The following is a 24,186-nucleotide window of genomic DNA, read 5'->3' as shown; positions in this document are numbered from 1 at the left end:
TTACATTCCCACCAACAGTACAAGAGGGTTCCCTTTTCTCCCCATCCTCTCCAGTATTTATTGTTTGTAGATTTTTTGACCATGGCCATTCTGACTGGTGTGAGGTGATACCTAATTGTAGTTTTGATTTGCATTTCTCTAATGAGTTGTGATGTTGAGTACTCTTTTATGTGTTTGTTGGCAATCTGTATATCTTCTTTGGAGAAATGTCTATTTAGGTCTTCTGCACATTTTTGGACTGTGTTGTTTGTTTTTTTGATATTGAGCTGGATGAGCTGCTTAAAAATTTTGGAGATTAATCCTTTGTCAGTTGCTTCATTTGCAAATATTTTCTCCCATTCTGAGGGTTGTCTTTTTGTCTTGTTTAAGGTTTCCTTGGCTGTGCAAAAGCTTTGAAGTTTCATTAGGTCCCATTAGTTTATTTTTGTTTTTATTTCCATTTCTCTAGGAGCTGGGTCAAAAAGGAGCTTGCTGTGATTTATGTAATAGGTTGTTCTGCCTATGTTTTCCTCTAGGAGTTTTATAGTGTCTGGCCTTACATTTAGGTCTTTAATCCATTTTGAGTTTATTATTGTGCATAGTGTTAGGGAGTGTTCTAATTTCATTCTTTTCCATGTAGCTGTCTAGTTTTCCCAGCACCACTTATTGAAGAGGCTGTCTTTTCTCCATTGTATATTCTTGCCTCCTTTATCAAAAATAAGTTGACCATATGTGTGTGGGTTTATCTCTGGGCCTTATATCCTGTTCTATTGATCTATATTTCTGTTTTTGTGCCAGTACCATACTGTCTTGATTACTGTAGCTTTGTAGTATAGTCTGAAGTCAGGGAGCCTGATTCCTCCAGCTCCATTTTTCTTTCTCAAGATTGCTTTGGCTACTCGGGGTCTTTTGTGTTTCCATACAAACTGTGAAATTTTTTGTTCTAGTTCTGTAAAACCTGCCACTGGTAGTTTGATAGGGATGGCATTGAATCTGTAGATTGCTTTGGGTAGTACAGTCATTTTCACAGTGTTGATTCTTCAAATCCAAGAACATTGTATATCTCTCCATCTGTTTGTATCATGTTTAATTTCTTTCAGCAGTGTCTTATAGTTGTCTGCATACAGGTCTTTTGTCTCCTTAGGTAGGTTTATTCCAAGGTATTTTATTCTTTTTGTTGCAGCAGTAAATGGCAGTGTTTCCTTAATTTCTCTTTCAGATGTTTCATCATTAGTGTATAGGAATGCAAGAGATTTCTGTGCATTAATTTAGTATCCTGCTACTTAACCAAATTCATTGATTAGCTCTAGAATTTTTTTGGTAGCATCTTTAGGATTCTCTATGTATAATATCATGTCATCTGCAAACAGTGACAGTTTTACTTCTTTTCTGATTTGGATTCCTTTTATTTCTTTTCTTCTCCAATTGCTCTGGCTAAAACTTCCAAAACTATGTTGAGTAATAGTGGTGAGAGTGGGCAACCTTGTCTTGTTCCTGATCTTAGAGGAAACAGTTCCAGTTTTTCACCACTGAGAAAGATGTTGGCTGTGAGTTTGTCATATATGGCCTTTATTATGTTGAGGTAAGTTCCCTCTATGCATACTTTCTTGAGGGTTTTTATCATAAATGGGTGTTGAATTTCCTCAAAAGCTTTTTGTGCATCTATTGAGATGATCATATGGTTTTTCTCCTTCAGTTTGTTAATATGGTTTGTCACATTGATTGATTTGCGTATATTGAAGAATCCTTGCATTCCTGGGATAAACCTCACTTGATCATGTTGTATGATCTTTTCAACGTGCTGTTGGATTCCGTTTGCTAGTATTTTGTTGAGGATTTTTGCATCTATGTTCATCAGTGATTTTGGTCTGTAGTTTTCTTTCTTTTTGACATCTTTTTCTGGTTTTGGTATCAGGATGATGGTGGCCTCGTAGAATGAGTTTGGGAGTGTTCCTCCCTCTGCTATATTTTGGAACAGTTTGAGAAGGATAGGTGTTAACTCTTCTCTAAATGTTTGATAGAATTCTCCTGTGAAGCCATCTGGTCCTGGGCTTTTGTTTGTTGGAAACTTTTCAATCACAATTTCAATTTCAGTGCTTGTGATTGGTCTCTTTATATTTTCTATTCCTTCTTGGTTCAGTGTCAGAACGTTGTGCTTTTCTAAGAATTTGTCCATTTCTTCCAGGTTGTCCATTTTTTTAACATATAGTTGCTTGTAGTAATCTCTCATAATCCTTTGTATTTCTGCAATGTCAGTTGTTACTTCTCCTTTTTCATTTCTAATTCCATTGATCTGAGTCTTCTCCCTTTTTTTCTTGATGAGTCTGGCTAAAGGTTTATCAATTTTGTTTATCTTCTCAAAGAACCAGCTTTTAGTTTTATTGATCTTTGCTACTGTGTCCTTCATTTCTTTTTCATTTATTTCTGATCTGATCTTTATGATTTCTTTCCTTCTGCTAACTTTGGGGGGTTTTTGTTCTTTTTTCTCTAATTGCTTTGTAAGGTGTAAGGTTAGGTTGTTTATTTGAGATGTTTCTTCTTTCTTGAGGTAGAATTGTATTGCTATAAACTTCCCTCTTAGAAGTGCTTTTGCTTCATCCAACAGGTTTTGGGTCATTGTGTTTTCATTGTTATTTGGTTCTAGGTATTTTTTTATTTCCTCTTTGATTTCTTCAGTCATCTCTTGGTTATTTATTAGTGTATTGTTTAGCCTCCATGTGTTTGTATTTTTTACAGATTTTTCCCTGGAATTTATATCTAATCTCATAGCATTGTGGTCATAAAAGATAATTGGTATGACTTCAAGTTTCTTAAATTTACCAAGGTTTGATTTGCAACCGAGGATATGATCTATCCTGGAGAATGTTCCATGAGCACTTGAGAAGAACATGTATTCTGTTGTTTTTGGATGGAAAGTCCTATAATTATCAGTTAAGTCCATCTTGTTTAATGTATCATTTAAAGTTTGTGTTTCCTTATTTATTTTCATTTTGTATGATCTGTCCATTGGTGAAAGTGGGATGTTAAAGTCCCTTGCTATGATTGTGTTACTGTTGAATTCTCTTTTTATGGCTGTTAGCATTTGCCTTATGTATTGAGGTGCTCCCATATTAGGTGCATAAATATTTAAAATTTTTATGTCTTCTTCTTGGATTGATCCCTCTATCATTATGTAGTGTCCTTCTTTGTCTCTTCTAATAGTCTTTATTTTAAAGTGTATTTTGTCTGATATGAGAATTGCTACTCCAGCTTTCTTTTGATTTCCATTTGCATGGAATATCTTTTTCCATCCCCTCACTTTTAGTCTGTATGTGTCCCTAGGTCTGAAGTGGGTCTCTTGTAGACAGCATATATATCTATATCTATATCTGTCTATCTATCTATCCATATATACAGCATTTTGTATCCATTCAACCAGTCTGCATCTTTTGGTTGGAGCATTTAATCCATTTACATTTAAGGTAGTTATCGATTCTTAATAAATATCGTTCTTATTACCATTTTCTTAATTGTTTTGGGTTTGTTACTGTAGGTCTTTTCCTTCTCTTTTGTTTCCTGCCTAAAGAAGTTCCTTTAACATTTGTTGTAAAGCTGGTTTTATGGTGCTGAATTCTCTTAGCTTTTGCTTGTCTGTAAAGATTTTAATTTCTCCATCAAATCTGAATGAGATCCTTGCTGGGGAGAGTAATCTTGGTTGTAGGTTTTTCCCTTTCATCCCTTTAAATATGTTCTGGCATTCCCTTCTGGCTTGCAGAGTTTCTGCTGAAAGGTCAGCTGTTAACCGTATGGGGATTCCCTTTTATGTTATTTGTTGCTTTTCCCTTGCTGCTTTTAATATTTTTTCTTTGTATTTAGCTTTTGGTAGTTTGATTAATATGTGTCTTGGCATGTTTCTCCTTGGATTTTTCCTGTATAGGACTCTGTGAGCTTCCTGGACTTGATTGACTATTTCCCATATTTGGGAAGTTTTTCATCTATAATCTCTTCAAATATTTTCTCAGTCCCTTTTTTTTTCCTCTTCTTCTGAGACCCCTATAATTTGAATGTTGGTACGTTTAATGTTGTCCCAGAGATCTCTGAGACTATCCTCTATTCTTTTCATTATTTTTTCTTTATTCTGCTCTGTAGTAGTTATTTCCACTATTTTATCTTCCAGGTCACTTATCTGTTCTTCTGCCTTGCTTATTCTGCTACTGATTCCTTAGAGAATATTTAATTCCACTTATTGTGTTGTTCATCATTGTTTGTTTGCTCTTTAGTTCTTCTAGGTCCTCCTTAAACGTTTCTTGTATTTTCTCCATTCTGTTTCCAAGATTTTGGATCATCTTTACTATCATTTCTCTGAATTCTTTTTCAGGTAGACTGCCTATTTCCTCTTCATTTCTTTGGTCTGGTGGGTTTTTACCTTGTTCCTTCATCTGCTGTGTGCTTCTCTGTCTTTTCATTTTGCTTCACTTACTGTGTTTGGGGTCTCCCTTTTGCAGGCTGCAGGTTCATAGTTCCTGTTGTTTTTGGTGTCTACCCACAGTGGCTAAGATTGGTTCAGCGGGCTTTGTAGGCTTCCTTGTGAAAGGGACTGGTGCCTGTGGTCTGGTGGATGAGGCTGGATCTTGTCTTTCTCGTGGGCAGGACTGTGTCCAGTGGTGTGTTTTGGGGTGTCTGTGACCTTATTATGATTTTAGGCAGCCTCTCTGCTAATGGGTGCTGTTGTGTTCCTATTTTGCTAGTTGTTTGGCATAGGGTGTCCATCACTGTAACTTGCTGGTCATTGAGTGGAGCTGAGTCTTAGCTTTGAGATGGAGACCTCTGGGAGAGTTTTTGCTGTTTGATACTACTTGGAGCTGGGAGATCTCTGGTGGACCAATGTTCTGAACTCAGCTCTCCTACCTCAGAGGCTCAGGCCTGAGGACCTGGTCAGAGCACCAAGACCCTGTCAGGCACATGGCTCAGAAGAAAAGTGAGAAAAAAACAAAGAAAGAAAGAAAAGAATAAAATAAAGTTATTAAAATAAAGAAATTATTAAAAATTTAAAAGTAATAAAAAGAAAGAAAAAAAAGAAAGGAAGAAAGAAAGGAGAGTGCAACCAAACCAAAAAACAAATCCACCAATGATAAAAAGTGCTAAAAACTATACTAAAAAAGAAAAGAAATGGTCAGACAGAACCCTAGGACAAATGGTAAAAACAAAGCTATACAGAACCTAGGACAAATGGTAAAAACAAAGCTACAGTCTTCTGAAGGAATTAACAGCTCTTAACCCAACAATGGCAAGATTGATGATCCACAAGCTGTAGAGTCAGTGTCATGTTAACAGGCAAATTGTGCTTTTCTTATGTAAGACTAGGATGTGTTATCAGATATAATAGCCTCCTTAGTAACTAGGGAGAAAGTTAAACCTTATTTATCTTATCAACTCAGAGCCTATGTATGCCTCATTAGCATTTAGCAGAAGACCAAAATTTTTTTCTACTTTTAAAACTAAAGTCTTTCAATGAACTACCTTTTTTCCCCATTCTGTTGGTGATGGTAAGTTGCTTTTCTTTCAAAATCTTTGTTTTTAATTTTTAGAAAAACTAGAATTTCAAATATGAGAGCTTAAACAATGGCCATTTCAGAAACAGGAGCTATGAAAACGGGCTGTTTCAAGCTGCAGCAGCTTCAAATGATCCGCCTTTTGAGACAGCAGTTGTTAGATTCAGCAGGGTCCTAATGCCAGGAGCACATTTACATTCAAATTAAACTGCATATAATTAGAAGTTATTTCTTCAAAGTAGGAACCCCTTTGTGTAAGAAAATAATTGCACTTATGCGGAATTTGAATTAAATTTTTACACTTAAAACACCCATCTTGGCCATACTAATAAGGATGCGGAAAATTGGCTCAGTATTTTCCCCTTTTGAGTAGTACTATGTACTTACCCTTCCGTTAACTTTCCCATCATTTACTTTGAATTTTAGTGTGAAAAATCAAAAGTGAAGGCCCATATGCAAAACAAACATGACGAAAAATCAAATTTCAGTTATGATTAACAAAGTTATTTGAAACTTTTTTAAATGAGGAGACAAACTTCTATGGCTCAAGAAAAAACCCTTCACCCAACCCACCTGCCCGCCAGCAGCTACTCTCAATACCTCTACTGAAACAGTTAAACTTTCCTTCATGTAAAGTCTGATTGTGATTTATCTGACCTGATCCCCTTACAATATTAACACCATGACCACTCCTTAGAAAACATTTTCTCTTTCAGCAAATATTGATGATGCCACACACACACACAAAGAGGGTACAAAAAAAAAGGTTTCTTAGTGGCATAATGAGCCTTTCAGGAGGAACAGGCAGATCTCCCCAGCTAGTCTGAAATGGCCTGAGAGAAGAAGGAAAGTAAACTGACTTGTGGTTTTTATTGTGGTTAGGAGGTGGGGACAGTGAGGGATCCCATATGCAGGCAGGAGCTCGTGTGGTCTGAATTTTCCACCAGGCCCAAAAGGGGGAGAATCCAGGCTTTCTTAGCTTGCTCAGATGTAGAGAAGAAAAGGGAGGGGTGAATCTTAAAAGCTGTCATCAGTCAAACATCAAAAACATGAAGTCAGGTTATTTACTGCAAAGGGATTTGTACAGTTTGAGGAAGTTTACCAATGTGTGATGCAGGGAATCTGCGTAGAGATACTATGAAGATGCACATCTGAATTATTACATGCACCATATCCAGGTTTTCATTATCCACTCAACTCACACAGAAACACAAGTAATTGTGTATTTAATGTCCCTATTTATTAGCACTAGACTTTGAATAACCTGAGGACAAGAAATATATTTTATATGCCTTGGTATTTCCAGATTCTAGCATGGTGTCTGGCACATAGTGAATGTTCAATAAATGTTTATTGAATAAATGAATCCATCTACTATAAAATTTATTTTAAAATACTTGAGCATAAATGGTGTGATAGCTGGCATAATAGTTCACCCTAGGGGCAATTAGATAAAATGTGCAATACTTTCATCAGGATTACACCCTCCATAGTCATTGGTTAGCATTTTAAAGACTCTTAATCAGTTCTCATTCTAGAGGCAGCTTCGACAAAAGCTTTAATTGTCTTTATTTATCATAAGCACTTTTAAGGTATGAATTGGCATAAAGGATTAAGAAGTGATATTTAATTGGTAGAAAGTGTTTTGTCCACTATATGTGGATTGACTAAAAACACATCATAGGTCCCTCAGCCCTGGCAGGAGCGTGGTCTAAGAATCTATCATGCCCAGTAGCCCATGATGTTTATAACTTAGGGCTCTGTTAGGTCTCCTCCTCAGAAATGTACAGAGGAGTCTGAGCCTCAGGGCTCCTGGGTACAGCCCTAGGTAGCCAAAGCCCGTGGGCCGAGCATCCCTGGCTTTGATTAACCTCATCCTTTCCCCACAGTTGTATCAGAGTGTCATGATATAGAAAAGGTTGGAGGAGCTGTTTTAGATTATTGTTGCATCTGCTTCAAGTGAACCTTTTAGAGAAGATGCTTATTGGAGGGCCTAAAAAGACAGAGGTGGGAACTCATGGGTCTTAACAAGCACAACATGAATGACTGTTTTGTGCCTGCTCTCTAGTATCTGCTTCAAAGTATGCAGAATTTGGTTTGCAACTTGCTTTATTTTAAAATACAACCATGTAGTGAGGTTGTGTGGGAAGCCTACAGCCATCACCCACCCTCAATAATTAAAAGCACTTGACATCACAAGAAGGAAATATAATAAATGGAAACCACCAAAGTGGCTTAGATAAGTTCACAACATCCCATCTCTAAAATAAACTAGTTTATTATAATATAAAGGAACATTCCTTAAGACCTTTAGATTTATAATTAAGAAATACTTCATGAGGAAGTTCTGTATTAGTTTCCTAGGGCTGTTGTAATAAAATACAACCAACTGGATGGCTTAAAACAACAGAACTTTACTGCCTCACAGGTCTGGGAGCTAGAATCCAAAATCAAGATGCTGACTCTCCCTCTGAAACGTGTCAGGGATCCTTCCAGGCCTCTCCCTACCTCTAGTTAGTGGCTCACCGGCAGTCTTTGGCTTGTAGATGCATCACTTGGGTCCTCTGTCGTTCCATGGCTTCTCCCTATGTGTCTTTCTCTTCACACAGCTGTCTTTCTGTAAAGACACCAGTCATCTTGGTGTAGGAGTTCACCCTCCTCCAATATAACCTCATCTTAACTTAACCAATTACATCTGCAATGACATTATTTCTTTAAAAAAGGTCACATTCTGAGGTACTGGGACCCAGGACCTCATGCCTTTTTGGGGGCGGCGGAGGGGGACACAATTCAACCCATAACAGAGTCTATTTGTGAACTTGCCTATCTGAGAGTTCCAGATCCCAAAAGATAGCTGATTTTTAATTTATTAATCAAAGGATAGTTTTTTTTGAGTTTCTCTTATGTAACAGAACTAAAATCTCAATCCTTGTTCTCAGTGAGTTGTTAGTCTAATGATAAGGCAAACATATAAGCAAGTAAATGCCGTAAAGTCGCTGTTCTAATGGAAGCATGTGCCTCATTATGGTGAAGCATAAAACTTAAGAGATGAAAATAATTATAACAGATTGTGTTACCACTTTATTGAAAATTTTTTGAAAAACACACATTGCCCTGAATTCTAAGATGCTCTAAGCTCTCATTAAGAACTTTCGTTTGTCCTGAAAAGAAAGCAAGACTTTTTAATATCTCAGAGAAAGTAAAGCTAATAACAGAATAAGATGATTCAGCAATTTTGAAAGCCGTTTTGGATGCAAAAAAAAACAGCATCCATTTTTCAGCTCCCACATGTCTTGTATTATAGGAAGTAATCAGTATTGTCAGCCTCAGAGAAGAAAATGTGACTATAGCATTCTTGTTTTCACTGACAGATCAAATCATGTTCCAAGCCCATCACCTAGAAAGCATTGTTCCTTTGAAATATAATTTCTCATACGTTTAATGCTTGTGTAACTCCTTTTTCCTATGTACTTAACATCAGAAAGTCAGGGCAGCACATTCATTTCCTATAAAGAAAAAGAAAGAGCAATAATAATAATAAAACCTCAATTTTGTACTTCAGTGGCACAGATGAGGAAGGTGCAGAAAGGTATTCAGAAAAGCTCTTAACTCCAGGCTGGAGCCGTGGGTTGCAACGTACAGAGTCCTCCACAGACAGGGAATCTCTGTACCTCACTCACTTGCCCCTCAGCTGGTGAGCTGCCTGATTTTTATCCTTAGCGTATCCCAGGCTCTCTCCAACACCATCCGTACTGGTCTCTGAGGCTCTTTTTTTTTTTTTACATCTTTATTGGAGTATAATTGCTTTACAATGGTGTGTTAGTTTCTGCTTCATAACAAAGGGAATCAGTTATACATAAACATATGTTCCCATATCTCTTCCCTCTTGCGTCTCCCTCCCTATCCCACCACTCTAGGTGGCCACAAAACACCGAGCTGATCTCCCTGTGCTATGCAGCTGCTTCCCACTAGCTATCTATTTTATGTTTGGTAGTGTATACATGTCCATGCCACTCTCTCACTTTGTCACAGCTTACCCTTCCCCCTCCCCATATCCTCAAGTCCATTCTCTAGTAGGGCTGTGTCTTTATTCCTGTCTTACCCCTAGGTTCTTCATGACATTTTTTTTTCTTAAATTCCATATATATGTGTTAGCATACGGTATTTGTCTTTCTCTTTCTGACTTACTTCACTCTGTATGACAGACTCTAGGTCTATCCACCTCATTACAAATAGCTATACTACAAAGCTACAGTAATCAAGACAGTATGGTACTGGCACAAAAACAGAAATATAGATCAATGGAACAGGATAGAAAGCCCAGAGATATACCCACGCACATATGGTCACCTTATTTCTGAGGCTCTTAAACCGATTATCTTTCTCCTTCCCACGCCCCGCCCCAAGGTCCCTCCTCTTCTCCTCACTCTCTGATCCAGAGGCCCCATGGTTTCTCTCCAGCATTCTTACTTTCTCTGATGCTGAAGACTTCAAAAACAACGCACCTAGAAGCATTTATTTTGTGCATTATGCTAAAAATGTCTGTCTCTTTCTTTGTGTTAAATTGCATTGGGGTGGGAAGGCAGTGGGCAGCGGAAGCCCTCTCATCCCTTAACCTGGGAAGTGACTGGTCACAGAATTGAAATGGCAAGGACATGCTCCAGCTACAGGTGGAGCGGAAGAAATAGTCGTCCCATATGTCATTTTGAGGAAAAATTTCATGTCATATAAAACTTGGGACAGAAGACATAAAGAGTTTCTAACCATGCCCTTTTATGGTGTAATCTTCTCTTATATTTGTCACAGGAAGAAGTACTGTGAAAGAAAGAAGGAAAGTGAGAGAAAGAGAGAGAGAAAGGAAGAAAGAAAGAGAGAGAGGGAAAGAGAGAGAGGGTAAAAGAGAGCAAGAAAGAAAGGAAGAAAGAAAGAGAAAGAGAAAAAAGGCAGGAGGGAGGGAGAAAAAGAGTAAACAGGAATTATTCTCTCAGAATGTAACAAAAAAGTGTTCCTTATATGTATTGATATTCTGAAGGCTGAAATGAAGGAGAGAAATCTCTACTATGACTTTAAGAATTGTAAGACTAATAATAATAATACAGATTATTTTTTCTCTTTGAGCCACTCATGGAAAAGTTAATATGTATCACTTTTAATACTAACATAGGATATATTAGAATTATTTTTAGGTAAAACAAACAAAAAAACCTTAAGTTAATGATGTTTTCAATCTCACAGTATCTTCTAATACCCTAAATGTCTTCATAATATCCTAAATATTTTCTAATTATAAGAAATGTTTTTCAGGGACTTCCCTGGTGGTACAGTGGTTAAGACTTCACCTTCCAGTGCAGGGGGTGCGGGTTTGATCCCTGGTCGGGAAGCTAAGATCCCACATGCCTTGGGGCCAAAAAACCAAAAACATAAAAATAGAAGCAATATTGTAACAAATTCAATAAAGACTTTAAAAAATGTTTTTTAAAAGTAGATATTGTTTAAATTCTCTCTTACCCTCTTATTTAAATGCTTTTTTCTAAATTACTATAATTTAAGGTTGAAGTAAATGGTCTTTACACCAGGAGTATTTTATGTAGAAATTTTTAAATGGGGTGATATAATTATCACATATGATTATAAAACAAATTCTCCAAGTCTGGTGAATATTAACTGATAAAGAGTTGCCCTAGGCAGATGGTGCTTGAATGAAAGAATTGATCTCCTAGGAGGAGTTTTGCGTATCAACTTTTTAAAAAATTTTTATTGGAGTATAGTTGCTTTACAATGTTGTGTTAGTTTCTACTGTACAGCAAGTGAATCAGCCATACATATACATATATCCCCTCTTTTTTGGATTTCCTTCCCATTTCGGTCACCACAGAGCATTGAGTAGAGTTCCCTGTGCTATACAGTAGGTTGTCATTAGTTATCTATCTTATACACAGTATCAATAGTGTATATATGTCAATCGCTATCTCCCAATTCATCCCACCCCTGCCTTTCCCCCTTGGTACCCACACGTTTGTTCTCTACATCTATGTTTCTATTTCTGCTTTGTAAATAAGATCGTCTATACCAATTTTTTCTGATTCCACATATATGTGTTAATATACGATATTTGTTTTTCTCTTTGTAACTTTTTACATTCCCACTGGTCAAAGCTTGCAACCTACAGATTCACAATGAGTTTGGATGATCAAATTTATTGAATTGTATCACTCTATTAATAAGATGTTTTACGGCCATACATAGAGTTTGCAGCCATTTTCCAAGACATGTGCTAAAAAGTACTTTTTATGAATATGGCAGGTCTCCACCAAAGATGCCATATCCTAATCCTCAGAACCTGTGAATATGTTACTTTACATGGGAAAAAGGACTTTGCAGGTGTGATAACCTTAATGGTCTTGGGATGGAGAGATTTACTAGATTATCCGGGTGGGTCCAATATAATCCACAAGGATTATAAGAGGGAGGCAGAGGGTCAAATCAGAGAAGGAGAAGGGACACAGAAGCAGAGGAATGCAAGCAGCCTCTAGAAGCTGGAAAAGCCAAGGAATGAACTCTCTCCTCCAGTCTCCAGTAGGTACTCCGCTTTTGTTTTTAATCCTGTAGGACCCATTTCAGACTTCAGACTATAAAATAATGAACCCGTGCTGTTTTAATCCACTAAATTTGTAGTAGTTTGTTGCTGTAGCAATAGGAGACTAATAAATGGGTTATATCACTTGGTGTAAGAGAATCAATAAAGTATAATATTTGAGAGCTTAGGCTCTGAATTCAGACAGATCTAGTTAGAATATACTTCTCTGCCTCTTGTAATGTACTACCAAGCTAGGCAATTAACATCCTCCAGCCTAAAAATGTTTCTAATTTGTAAAATGGGTATTAAAGTAGGCTCTAAAGATTAAAGGAGATATTTGTAAAGCACTTTAAATCAGGTCTAAGTCTTTAGCAAGGCCTTGCTACGACTATTAGCCACTGTTATCACATATTATAAATATATTAAGACAAATTTTTTACCAGGCATTAAAGAGAGTTTTTTACTCTTATCAAGTGAACACTGGAACCACCTTGTCTTAGGTAGCTATTATTATCCCTTCATTGCTGTGAAGGAAATGAAACCTCAAAAGTTGAATTGAACCAAGTTATACAGAGCCATTCTCACAATTTTATGGTTAAATATGAAGCAGAAGATAGAAGTGCCGATTCTGAGAAATATGATCCATCTGTAACATCGGAAAATGGAGGGAAAAACAGAAGATTAAATTGTAACGTGGATCACATATTTTTTCAATATTCTTTTTCAGAAACAAAAGCATAATCAAGCAATTTGTAGTCAGCTTTCTATTATAGATACCAAATCATACTCTTGGAAAACTTGAACGTAATTGACTTTTTATTCATTTTTAAATACCTGGAGCCATGGGCTTCCCTGGTGGCGCAGTGGTTGAGAGTCTGCCTGCCGATGCAGGGGACGCGGGTTCGTGCCCCGGTCCGGGAAGATCCCACATGCCGCAGAGCGGCTGGGCCCGTGAGCCATGGCCACTGAGCCTGTGCGTCCGGAGCCTGTGCTCTGCAACGGGAGATACCACGACAGTGAGAGGCCCGCGTACTGCAAATAAGTAAATAAATAAATACCTGGAGCCATAATTTTTACCTACCTTATAAAACAAATGTGGCTTTTTATTTTCACATCAGGATATTTTTAAAAGATTAGTGTGAAGTGCCTATAAATATGCAAAGATTTCAACAGCTAAGACAAACATCTCAGTAAATAACTTAATTGAGCTGTGAATATTTAGTGATTGAAATCCGATTACTTTGTGGCTTAATTTGTGTACTGCTTGACTGCTCTGCAGTTTCAAGCAATTTAACAATGTAGACAGTATATGAAGATAGAATGTTAAATAGTGAGTGAGGCATTCAAAGTAAAAATGTCTGAGTTGTGCTCATTTTTTAAAAGCATCTCACTGAGTGGGTTGCAGGCTCAATTTAAAGGCTCCATTTAGGCAGAATACATAAAAGTCATGGAAGGCACAGATTCTTTCCCCTCACATCTTTGGATAATTAGTTTTACCTTCTTATTGAATTTTGGTGATCTTTAGGCTCATAAAGATTAATAGCATAGCACACAAAATCACCTTCACTACTGTAAAATACAGTTCTCTCTATGACTGCAAATGTGTCAGTAGGGTCAGTGAGTTTTTTGATGATCTAATGCTTTCAGAAGACATAGAGTACAGGCTCTCCTGAGAGATCCCTTGTTATCCTAAAATGCAGCTAAATGTGTTTCTGATATTTTACAGAGCTATATACCCAGATACGCTGAATTTTAAGTTAGGTCAATAAACAGGGCAAATTTGGAACTTGCATGCCAAACAAACTGGACTTTTCCCTCCATATGTCTTTGTCTAAGCACATTCCAGAATATTGCTTCTGTCATCAATTTATTTTATTCTACCCTCAAAATAAAGCCATCAGTCTGTCCCTCTCCCCACTCAGCACTCACACCTAAACTGCTTCGATTAGTGAAAGAATCCCAGTTTTTCTACATCAATCTCACTCCCCCACCCCAATTCCATTCTTCTCACAGAAGCCAAATTATCTATTCAAAAACCAGTCTTGGGCTTCCCTGGTGGCGCAGTGGTTGAGAGTCTGCCTGCCGACGCAGGGGACACGGGTTCGTGCCCCGGTCCGGGAAGATCGCACATGCCGCGGAGCGGCTGGGCTCGTGAGCCATGGCCGCTGAGCCTGCGCGTCCGGAGCCTGTGCTCTGCAACGGGAGAGTCCATAGCAGTGAGAGGCCCGCGTACCGCAAAAAATAAACCAAAAACAAAAAGACAGTCTTGTTACTCTCATCTCAAAACCTGTTGATGTCTTCTTAGGCAGTTAGGAAAAAAATCTAAAATCCTTAGTATGAGCCTCAGGGTTCTATTGTTTTGACTGCTGCCCGCCTCTTTATTCATACTAACATATCCACATATGATTATTTCAACATGTAGCCAATATAACAATAGCAATAACATACTTTATACATATTTTGTCATACTAAATAGTCAAAATCTGAATCAGCCCTCCGCCATTCAGACTGACCACATCTCTAGACCTCAACAGCCACATGTAGTGTTTATGCTGGATGCATAGTTCTAGAAAACCAATTCGTTAATGTCGATGAGAGTATCAGATGAGGAGAAACACAGGTCACTAAATAAATTGTTTCCTTCACAAACTAGAAAATTTTTTTCTAGAGTCAAAAAGATGCCTAAGAAGTAAAATCTTTCCTCCTAATAAGTATTCATTGCTAAGCTAAATTATTTTATGTCAATATAAATTACAATTAGCAATCTAATAAATTCTAATATCTTAGATTTAATAGCTGTTCCCTTTATGAGTATTACCTTTTTGTTTTATAATGATTACATATTAATGTTGTAACAAGTTATGAAGTTTCAATACAAGTACCACATACTAAATGTGCTTTACCAGCAAAGAAGTATTTCATGAAAACCATTTTGGCATTTATAACCAAATTAACGCAACAGTAAACACAGTAGCAAGTTCATAATTACTGTGACAAATGTGGAATAATCGTAGGAGCTAATAACATCTATCCTTCAAATATTGTAACTTAGCTATTAAAGGAATTTAAAATGGATTTAAACATTTTCTAATTTTTATTTTCAATAATTTAAAAAGACAGAAAACTACTAAAATTGATTGCAGTGTGAGCAAAACTGCACTTAATTAGTTCTGCCCTAAATTAGCTTGTTGTCTGGTTGCTTATACTTTTTCGGCTTTTATATTACTGAGAACTAGGCAATTGTTCAGTCATGAAAGAAAGTTTAAATTTGGTGCTTTTAAATGGTCATTTGGACTTAACTGAATAAAATTCTCAGTGCCAAGGTCTAAATTGCAGTGATCATTTAGCAACTGACTGATGGGTCATCTATTCTCATAGCAGAAACATCTCTTCAAATTAATCAGTGGTCACAGGCACAGCCAGAAATGGGAATTTAAATATAACCCCATTTAAACCATATCTCAAATGCAGAATTAACAAGAATCATTATACTCTGAAATGAGGAGCTGTTGTTGGCCAATTACTCGGCAAGAGCCAGGTTATAAGAGTTTGCCAAACTCTTGCTTTGTTTTTCCTAACGTATTTTAGCTCCAGCCTGGAGAGGCTATTTCTTGAGTTCTTGATAAAGCAAGATTATCCTTGTCTGTAATTCAGATGCAACTTCATGTTTCAAGTAGAGACTGTTTTCCTAAAAGCCACCTGACACTCCAAGCTGCTAGTGTTCTTTCCCTCCATTGTAAACACAATCTCATGAAATCATCTGTCCCTTGTGGTCCTGTCCTAGGTACAATTTCATTGTCACTCTTCCAGCTACTTCTGGTTTGATTCTAACATCTTTCCAAGCTTCTGTTCAGCCTCATAGATTTTCAGATAATGTTTCTAGATCCTTCCCTCTCCTATCTGAATTCACACTTCTTTCCCAGGAATTATCTCAGCCCTAAACTTTCTGCCTAGGATCATTCTTTCTTCTTTCAGTAGGTTTTTGTGACATTATAAAAATAATATTCCCAAGATCAATATGTTCATCCGATATGCAGGAATTAACCTATTAAAACAGGTATCTTGGTTTTCTTCACACTGTGCAGAAGAACTAAAAGTCCCAGTGTCTATAAAGCGATACTTCTCAACCCCAGCTGCACAGAAGAATCACATGCAGGGACCTGGGTCCTACCTCAGAGATTCTGATTTAAATGGTCTGTGGGGAGGCCCAAGCATCTGTATTCCTAAAAGTAATTCTAATATACATTCAAGGATAAAAACCCACCCTCAATTGTCAGAGAAGCCTTGAGTAAGGAAATTACTACCAGCTTAGACACCATGGAAAACAGGTGCTGAGAACAGATGTTGTGAAGTGGACTTGCCCGAGAGGAAGGACCTGAGAATAGCTGGTGAGTCTGAGAACCAGAGAATGGAGAAAGTTGTCTATGTTAGAGCTTAAAGACCCTTTGTGAGCAATTTATATTCAGAATTAAAAAGAGAATTAGAGGGCTTCCCTGGTGGCGCAGTGGTTGAGAGTCCGCCTGCCGATGCAGGGGACACGGGTTCATGTCCCGGTACGGGAGGATCCCACATGCCGCGGAGCGGCTGGGCCCGTGAGGCATGGCCGCTGAGCCTGCGCGTCCGGAGCCTGTGCTCCGCAACGGGAGAGGCCACAGTAGTGAGAGGCCCGCGTACCGCAAAAAAAAAAAAAAAAAAAAAAAAAAAGAGAGAGAGAATTAGAAACAGAAAGACATTAAGGTGGTATTTAGTGACTTAAACTAGCAGCAAAGTGTAAATTAAAATACTGGATCAGGCCAAAATCAATTAAAAATGTATCTTTTTCATATGTTAAAGAGAGATAATAAACCAACTCTTTAAATGATAGATGGTCAAAATTAATGTGCAAACAAGTTAATTTTTAAAAGCCCCTTCTCTGGACCCTGTGACTGCCTCTACCTAGTTGCCTCTTCCTCTTCCCTCCACAGTACAGCCGGCATCTCTAAGAAATATGGCACTACTTCTTTGCCTCCAATCCACTGTCCACTCACTGGCACTCTGAAGCCACCTCCACCCAGATCAACAGTGACTATTGGTAAATCCCATGGACTGCTTTCAGTTATCTTGCAGGGACTCAAGCAGGTTTTGACAGCGTTAACCACTCTCGTGAATTCCTCTCTCTTACCTTGGTTTTTGTGACACTATCTTACAAGGACTAGCCTTCCATATCTTGGAAATTCTTACTATTTTTTCCGCTAGTGGTTAACTTGTCCCTTACTGTCCCATTCTTATAGCTCTTGGGACTCCGTCTTTGGCCACATCCACAAATCACACTTTACCCAGGCAGTTTTATCAACTCCTATGGTTTCTGCTACTCTCAAGAGGCTGATGACATAAACATCTTTGTCTCCTGCCCAGATATTTAGTCCAAGCTCTAGAACCAGCATGTTCTCTCATAGTTTTCCCAGGCACATTACATGTTATATGCTCAAAACTGAATTCATGATCTTTCTCCCAAATTTTATTGCCAGATTTTCTTACTCATTCTAATCAGAACTAAGAAGCCAGGGACTTCCCTGGTGGCACAGTGGTTAAGAATCTGCCTGCCAGTGCCAGGGACACAGGTTCCAGCCGTGGTCCGCGAAAATCCCACATGCTGCAGAGCAACTAAGCCCGTGCGCCACAACTACTGAGCCTGCACTCTAGGGCCCACAAGCCACAACTACTGAGCCCGCGAGGCACAACTACTGAAGCCCACATGCCTAGAGCCCGTGCTCCACAACAAGAGAAGCCACCACAATTAGAAGCCTGCGCACCGCAACGAAGAGTAGACCACGTTTGACGCAACTAGAGAAAGCCCACGTGCAGCAACGAAGACCCAGCGCAGCCAATAAATAAATAAATTTATTTTTTAAAAAAAGAAACAAGAAACCATTCATGACATATTTTCTCTCTCCCTCCACCCTATAAAGTACATCATTTTGCTCCACAAAAGATGGTCTAAAGACTAAAAGCTTTGACATCTTCTGAGAGCTTGTTAGAAATGCAGATCTCAGCCCCCTCCCTAGACCTATGGGAATCAGAATCTGAAGTTTTTGCAAGATCCTCTGTTTATTCTTATACACAGCCAAATTTTAGAAGCACTGCTCTACAATTCACACCTTAAAAACTCTCCAATTCAGCTCTCCATCTCCACTTCTACTATCATAATCCAGGCCATGAGCTCCCCAAATTAGCTGCATATTACAACACATTGGGGATGTTTTTTAAAATACCCATGCCAGGTTCTACCCGTGGAGATTCTGATTTAATTCATCTAGAGTGGAATACAGGAATCGGTAATTTTGAAAAATTCCCCAGGTTGTTTTATTATGTAGCTGGCACTGAGAGCCACTCATTTAAACCATCATCACCCTTCAACCAGACTATTATAATAATCTCCTAACTGGTCTCTCAGTCTTCAGTCTTTCCAATTCTCCTCATTCATAATAGAGTGATCTTTCTTAAAATCTGTGTTTCAGTGGCTAATGTTGACCCCAGCACTAAGCCCATATACTGAAGCATGACAGACACAATCCTCCAGCATCCATTCCCAACTTATTTAGCCAAAGTCATTTCTCGCTATAACATCTCCTCCTCTTGCGCTCTTCTGCGTCGCAAACTGAATTGTTTGCAGTTCACCAAATGGACCATGGTGTTTCGTAATTGTTTCTCCTCTTTTTACAGCTGTATTGAGTTATAGTTGATATACAAAGGACTATACATATTTAATCTGTACAATTTGGTGAATTTCGACATACGCAAACACTCATTATACTATCACCACAATGAAGGTAATAGTTATGTCCAACACCTCCCAGAGTTTCCTTGTGCCCCTTTGTTTTTGTGTTTTGTGTGTACGTGTGGGTTTTTTTGGTTTCTGTGTGTGTGTGTGTTAAGAATACTTAACATCTACTCTCCTAACAATTTTGAAGTGTTGTTAATTATAGACACTAGACACTGTTGTATAGCAGATTTTGAGACCTTAACAACTAGCGTAACTTAAACTCTATACCCACTGAAAAACTCAATTTTTCCAGCCCCCAACTCCTAGCAACTACTTTTGTATTCTCTGCTTTTATGAATTTTACTATCTTAGATACTTCGTATATGTTGAATCATGAGTATTTGTTCCTCTGTGGCTGGCTTATGTCACTTAGTATAATGTCCTCAAGGCTCATTCATGTTGTCACAAATGGGGATTTCCTTCTTTTTTTTAAGATTGACTAATATTCCATTATATATATATATGTATGTAGTTACACCTGTCTTGACCCTTCTCTTCCCTCCCTATGGTAGAATTGACCACCCCATCCTTTCAGCACTGCTAGATTTCAGACATATCTACAATACTGCATTACAGTTATATTGAAATTGTATTTATTCCCGCCTCCTTCTTTCGGCCTGCAAGTTGGGGCAAGAGCCATACCTAATTCACTTCTGCATCTTCAGAGCTTCCTATGTAATAGGGACTCAATAAGTGCATATAAAATACATCTACAAAGGAATAAAATAAAATTCATACTTCTGTATCATTCTTAAACATTTTAAAAGGATATATTTCATAATGTACAATATGTGCCTTTGTCACAATAATATGGCAATACCTAAATATCAAAATTTCCAGGATCAAAGGACTGACTGAATTTTTATCTTAAGGTAGCCTCCTGCTTGACTGTAAGATTAGAAGATTATTACACCGCCGATGGTCTGCATCACTCAGATGACATTTAACCAGCATCCCTTGATTGTGAAATTAGTAGAGGGCAGTGGTTAGAGTGGGGCCTTGGACGTTAGACAACACCTGGTTCAAATCCCACTTCTCCCCCCACCCCAACAATAGCTGGGCAAGTTTCAGCAATTTCTAAATCTCACTGTGCTTATCTGTAGTAGAAGGGCTTTTATCATAATAATAGAGAGCAAAATGATCTATTTTGACATGGTTTTAAATTTTGGTAGTAAGAAATTTCTACCTTTCTCAACTAACTTTTTTCTAAGAAATGTATCTGCTGGGAACTCCTTACCCAAACGAGGCACCGCTAATCAGTTGATGGACAGTATCAGAGGTAGAGCTTGGAGGCTTTAAAAACCTAATCTACACTAAAAGGAGGCATTATATAACATAAGAAAATTTTGTTATGTTTATTAAATAATTACTGAGTACATCCTGTATGCTAGGCATACAGGATTTTAAGCCAGTTCCTGACATTAAAGACATTAATACGTGAAAAAAATAAAATATGCATGCAACAGTGATACCTAATATTTACTTAAAACTTGTGTGTGGTTACCAGTTGGGAGAAGGAAGAGGGGAGAAGCAATATAGGAGTAAGGGAGGGCTTCCCTGGTGGCGCAGTGGTTGAGAGTCTGCCTGCCGATGCAGGGGACACGGGTTCGTGCCCTGGTCCGGGAGGATCCCACATGCCGCGGAGCGGCTGGGCCCGTGAGCCATGGCCGCTGAGCCTACGCGTCCGGAGCCTGTGCTCCGCAATGGGAGAGGCCACAACGGTGAGAGGCCCGCGTACCGCAAAAAAAAAAAAAAAAAAAGGAGTAAGGGATTAGGTATAAAATAAGCTATAAGGATATATTGTACAACACAAGACATATAGCCAATATTTTATAATAACTATAAGTATAACCTTTAAAATTGTGAAATCACTATATTGTATACCTGTAACATATAATACTGTACATCAACTATACTTCCCTAATATAATACTGGACATCAACTATACTTCAATAAAAAAGAGATATAGTTAAGTACTTATAGAAAAACTTCAAAATGAGCAATAAATTACTAAGTGAATACACACACACACACACACACAAACTTGTGTTATGTTAGACAGTGTCTATAACCCTCATATCAACTCTAGAAGGTAGACATGATTAAAATCTTTGTACTGTAAATGAGAATAGCAAGGTTTTATGACCTGCTCGAAGGGTAGCCTGCTAACAAGACGGAAAGGTGGGATTTGAACCTGGTACCGTCTAGCTCCCAAGGCCCCACTCTTAAGCACTGCCCTCTACTAATTCTTTACAATCAAGGGATGCTGGCCAAAAGGCATCTGACTGATGCTGTCCATTAGTGGTGTTAATAATCTTCCAATCTTTCAGTCAAGCAAGAAAGCTAATTATCATAAGATTAAAAATTCACTCAGTCTTTTGATGCTGAAAATTTAGATACTTGGACACATCTGGTTAATTCACAGAACTTTTACTTTTCATCCAGATGGCTTGTCATTATAGATGTCATAACATAAATCCAGCAAAACTTGAACTACTGAAGCTTTTCTAAAAGGACCTCAAAGCACTCATTACTCTTTCAGAAGTGTAATGGTGACTTTGATACACTACCATCTTTTGTGTGAAGCTCTATAAGTAAATGAAAATGGTCTCATTGCAAAGATATAAAAGTAGAAAATAGAAAGTTGTATTGATGAGAAATCTTAAAGTTTCTTTCTTTCTGAAGAATCTAGAAAATAGAGAAGCACCTCTGGTGTTGGAGTCCCCTCTGTGGACTGAGGAACTGGTGGACAATACAAGCATCTTAATATTTTAGTGTTTCAGTGTCTTAGTGTTTCTGTTCAGACATTCCCCAAGGGTGTGGCCAGGCTTAATCCCAGCAGTAAGACCATAGGTCATGATGTCATTATATTAGGTAGTCCAATAACCAGTATTCTTTGTTTTCATATAGACAGCCATGAAATGTAAACAAGATGAGCTTTGTTGCTCTTTAGACACTTTTAATATTTGTAGGCCACATCTCACATGAAAATGGAATGATAATACCTGCTTGTGTTCATATTCTTAGAGCTAACATTGGCAGAAATGTATCTGTTCTCTTCTTTGGGGAAGGAACTGGCATTTTAGCTAATAGTCATTTATCTTACACTGATTAATTTTAAGCTTTTATTCACATTCATCATAATTAGAATCAGATCATGGAGTTCTGTGTGAGGCACCAGCATCCTCCTTTAGAAAATCAAACAGATTGTAATTAGGAATTGTTGTGATATTTGGCAGAGCCGTGGAGCCTTCTGGGTCACTCTCTGTTTGTTCTTTGTGCAGAGCCACCCACATGAAGCAGCTGGAGCTCCAAAAGGACATTTGACTGGTAAACTGACTTGATTGATTCAAATTTGATTACAGACTGGAAACACATTTTAGTTCAAGTTAAGCACATTAATATATATCAGTCAGAATGAAGACCCAATTGCTCCTTTGTTATTCATTAATGAAACTTAATGACTTCAACAGAACATTAATGAAGAGAAAATATTGGCTTGCATAATTCATTTGGAAAAATTAATGAATTGTTGTATTAAGGGCAGCCTGTTCCACACAGTAATTACTGAGGCTTTGATGGAGAATTACTTTTTGTTACTTATTTAGCAAGCTGTTGTTTACTTTTTTCATTTTATATTGATTTGTTATGCATATAGTTTTTTTCTCCTACAGAAGGAAATTAAGTATAATTTGAAATGATTATAACTATGTACTTACAATTGATAAGGTGGCTACATTTTAATATGATGTTTACTAAATTCGACATGCAGTACAAAGATAAAAGGATTATTTAGTGGTAATATCATATACAACTAGATTTTCAACACAATATCTGACAGATAATATCCTTATTTAGTAGGTAACTAGAAAGCAGAAATGGGATAAAATAAACTCCAGCAAGTTAGCATCAAGGCTTTCCTTTTGACTAGGCAAAGTCATGATTTGTTACTATTTTAACAGAGGTGTCATATATAGATATTTCATAAGAAAATTCCAATTATTAATGTTTTCTAGAATGCAGTATCAATGGCTATATGAATGAGTAATTAAACATGAAGCTGAATCAATAGTTTAGAATTCTCATTTTCTTTCAACTTCTGTGTTCTTCTATGACTTTGATGTACATACTAAACTTCATCACATCTATTTATGTAGAATAGAAACGTTAACAGAAAAATTCTTGATTAGAGTGTACCGACTAATGACTAACTGGTTTGACAATACAGTGGTAAGATGATGATGATGATTATTAAGATTAATCCTTAATATAATGTTCATTAAATTATCTTTTCATAAGCTACAACTCTGAAAGAACAAGTAATTTGTTTTAAATTATAAACAAGTGATCAAGAGCTACCCTTCTTTTAGAAGATAATTGATTATCTGCAGTGAATAAATGAAAGTGTTTCTACATTGAATTGCCTCAAAGAGACATTCATTCCATTACAGGGTAGATTATTTGCCCTTAATGTCCAGATCACCTGCGTAACAGCACCATGCTTCATTAAGATAAAAAAAGATAAAACCTGAAGTATTCGCATTCCAAAGTAAATCAACCCAGCTCTCTGCTGGTGGGTTTTAGCTTTTTCATTACTATATGGATATGACGGATACTTTTCAAAACCTAGTTTAGACAAACTGTTCAGAAAGAAATGAGTTCTCCTGATCAAACGAAAATTAGGGTGAAAATTGATGTCCTTCTTTCCTCCCCCCATGGAAATATTTAAGAATAAGAGACAATTATTTCTCAGAACGGTTAAGTCCTCTCAGGATTTGTCTCCTTCACACATTATGCAGCGACTATTTTAAACTCAGCCTATCTCCGAGGGGTGAAAGATAGAGAAAATAAATGAAGGAATGCCACCCAATATCGTTATTTCTGCAGACAGGAGGCACGTGCGTGCTTGAGTCCCTTATTTCTCTTATTTCACAGAAGCAGAGAGCTCAAATCATTTATTTAAACATTAGATTTCTCCACTTTATTCATTTCTCAAGTAACCACTGGATGGCAGCATAGGATGATAAATCAAAATTGATTCCTTAATTCAAAATCATCCACCAGAGGTTATTAATCAACGTGAATCCTTTCATGCCTAACACATGGAACTGGTAACAAATTTATTCATGGAGAAAAATGTGTGTGATATTTAGTCCCACCGTGTGTGGTTGCAGTGACACCTTACCAAGTAATTTCTCAATTTGGCCTGGTAGAAACCATAACAGAATCTGTCTTTCACGCTGCAGTATCTTGCAAGGTGTTACCAATGTGAACATGAATTTGTAGTGAGAAATAGT

At 37.5% G+C, this 24,186-nt stretch overlaps 1 long non-coding RNA gene across 1 annotated transcript in view; it reads left to right on the top strand.

Annotated features, from left to right (window-relative positions):
• The window catches only part of LOC307196932, a 386,149-nt gene extending 363,204 nt beyond the window's left edge, over positions 1–22,945 (top strand). Inside the window, exon 4 of the long non-coding RNA XR_013831291.1 lies at positions 22,174–22,945. This is a non-coding gene — a long non-coding RNA (uncharacterized lncRNA). The remainder of the gene's footprint in view (positions 1–22,173) is intronic.
• The last annotated feature ends 1,241 nt before the right edge of the window (positions 22,946–24,186 follow it).

This window comes from Stenella coeruleoalba, assembly GCF_951394435.1.
Source record: "Stenella coeruleoalba genome assembly, chromosome: 14".
Taxonomy (NCBI): domain Eukaryota; kingdom Metazoa; phylum Chordata; class Mammalia; order Artiodactyla; family Delphinidae; genus Stenella; species Stenella coeruleoalba.
Note: the sequence above shows the minus strand (reverse complement) of the source record. Positions and strands in the feature narration are given on the sequence as shown.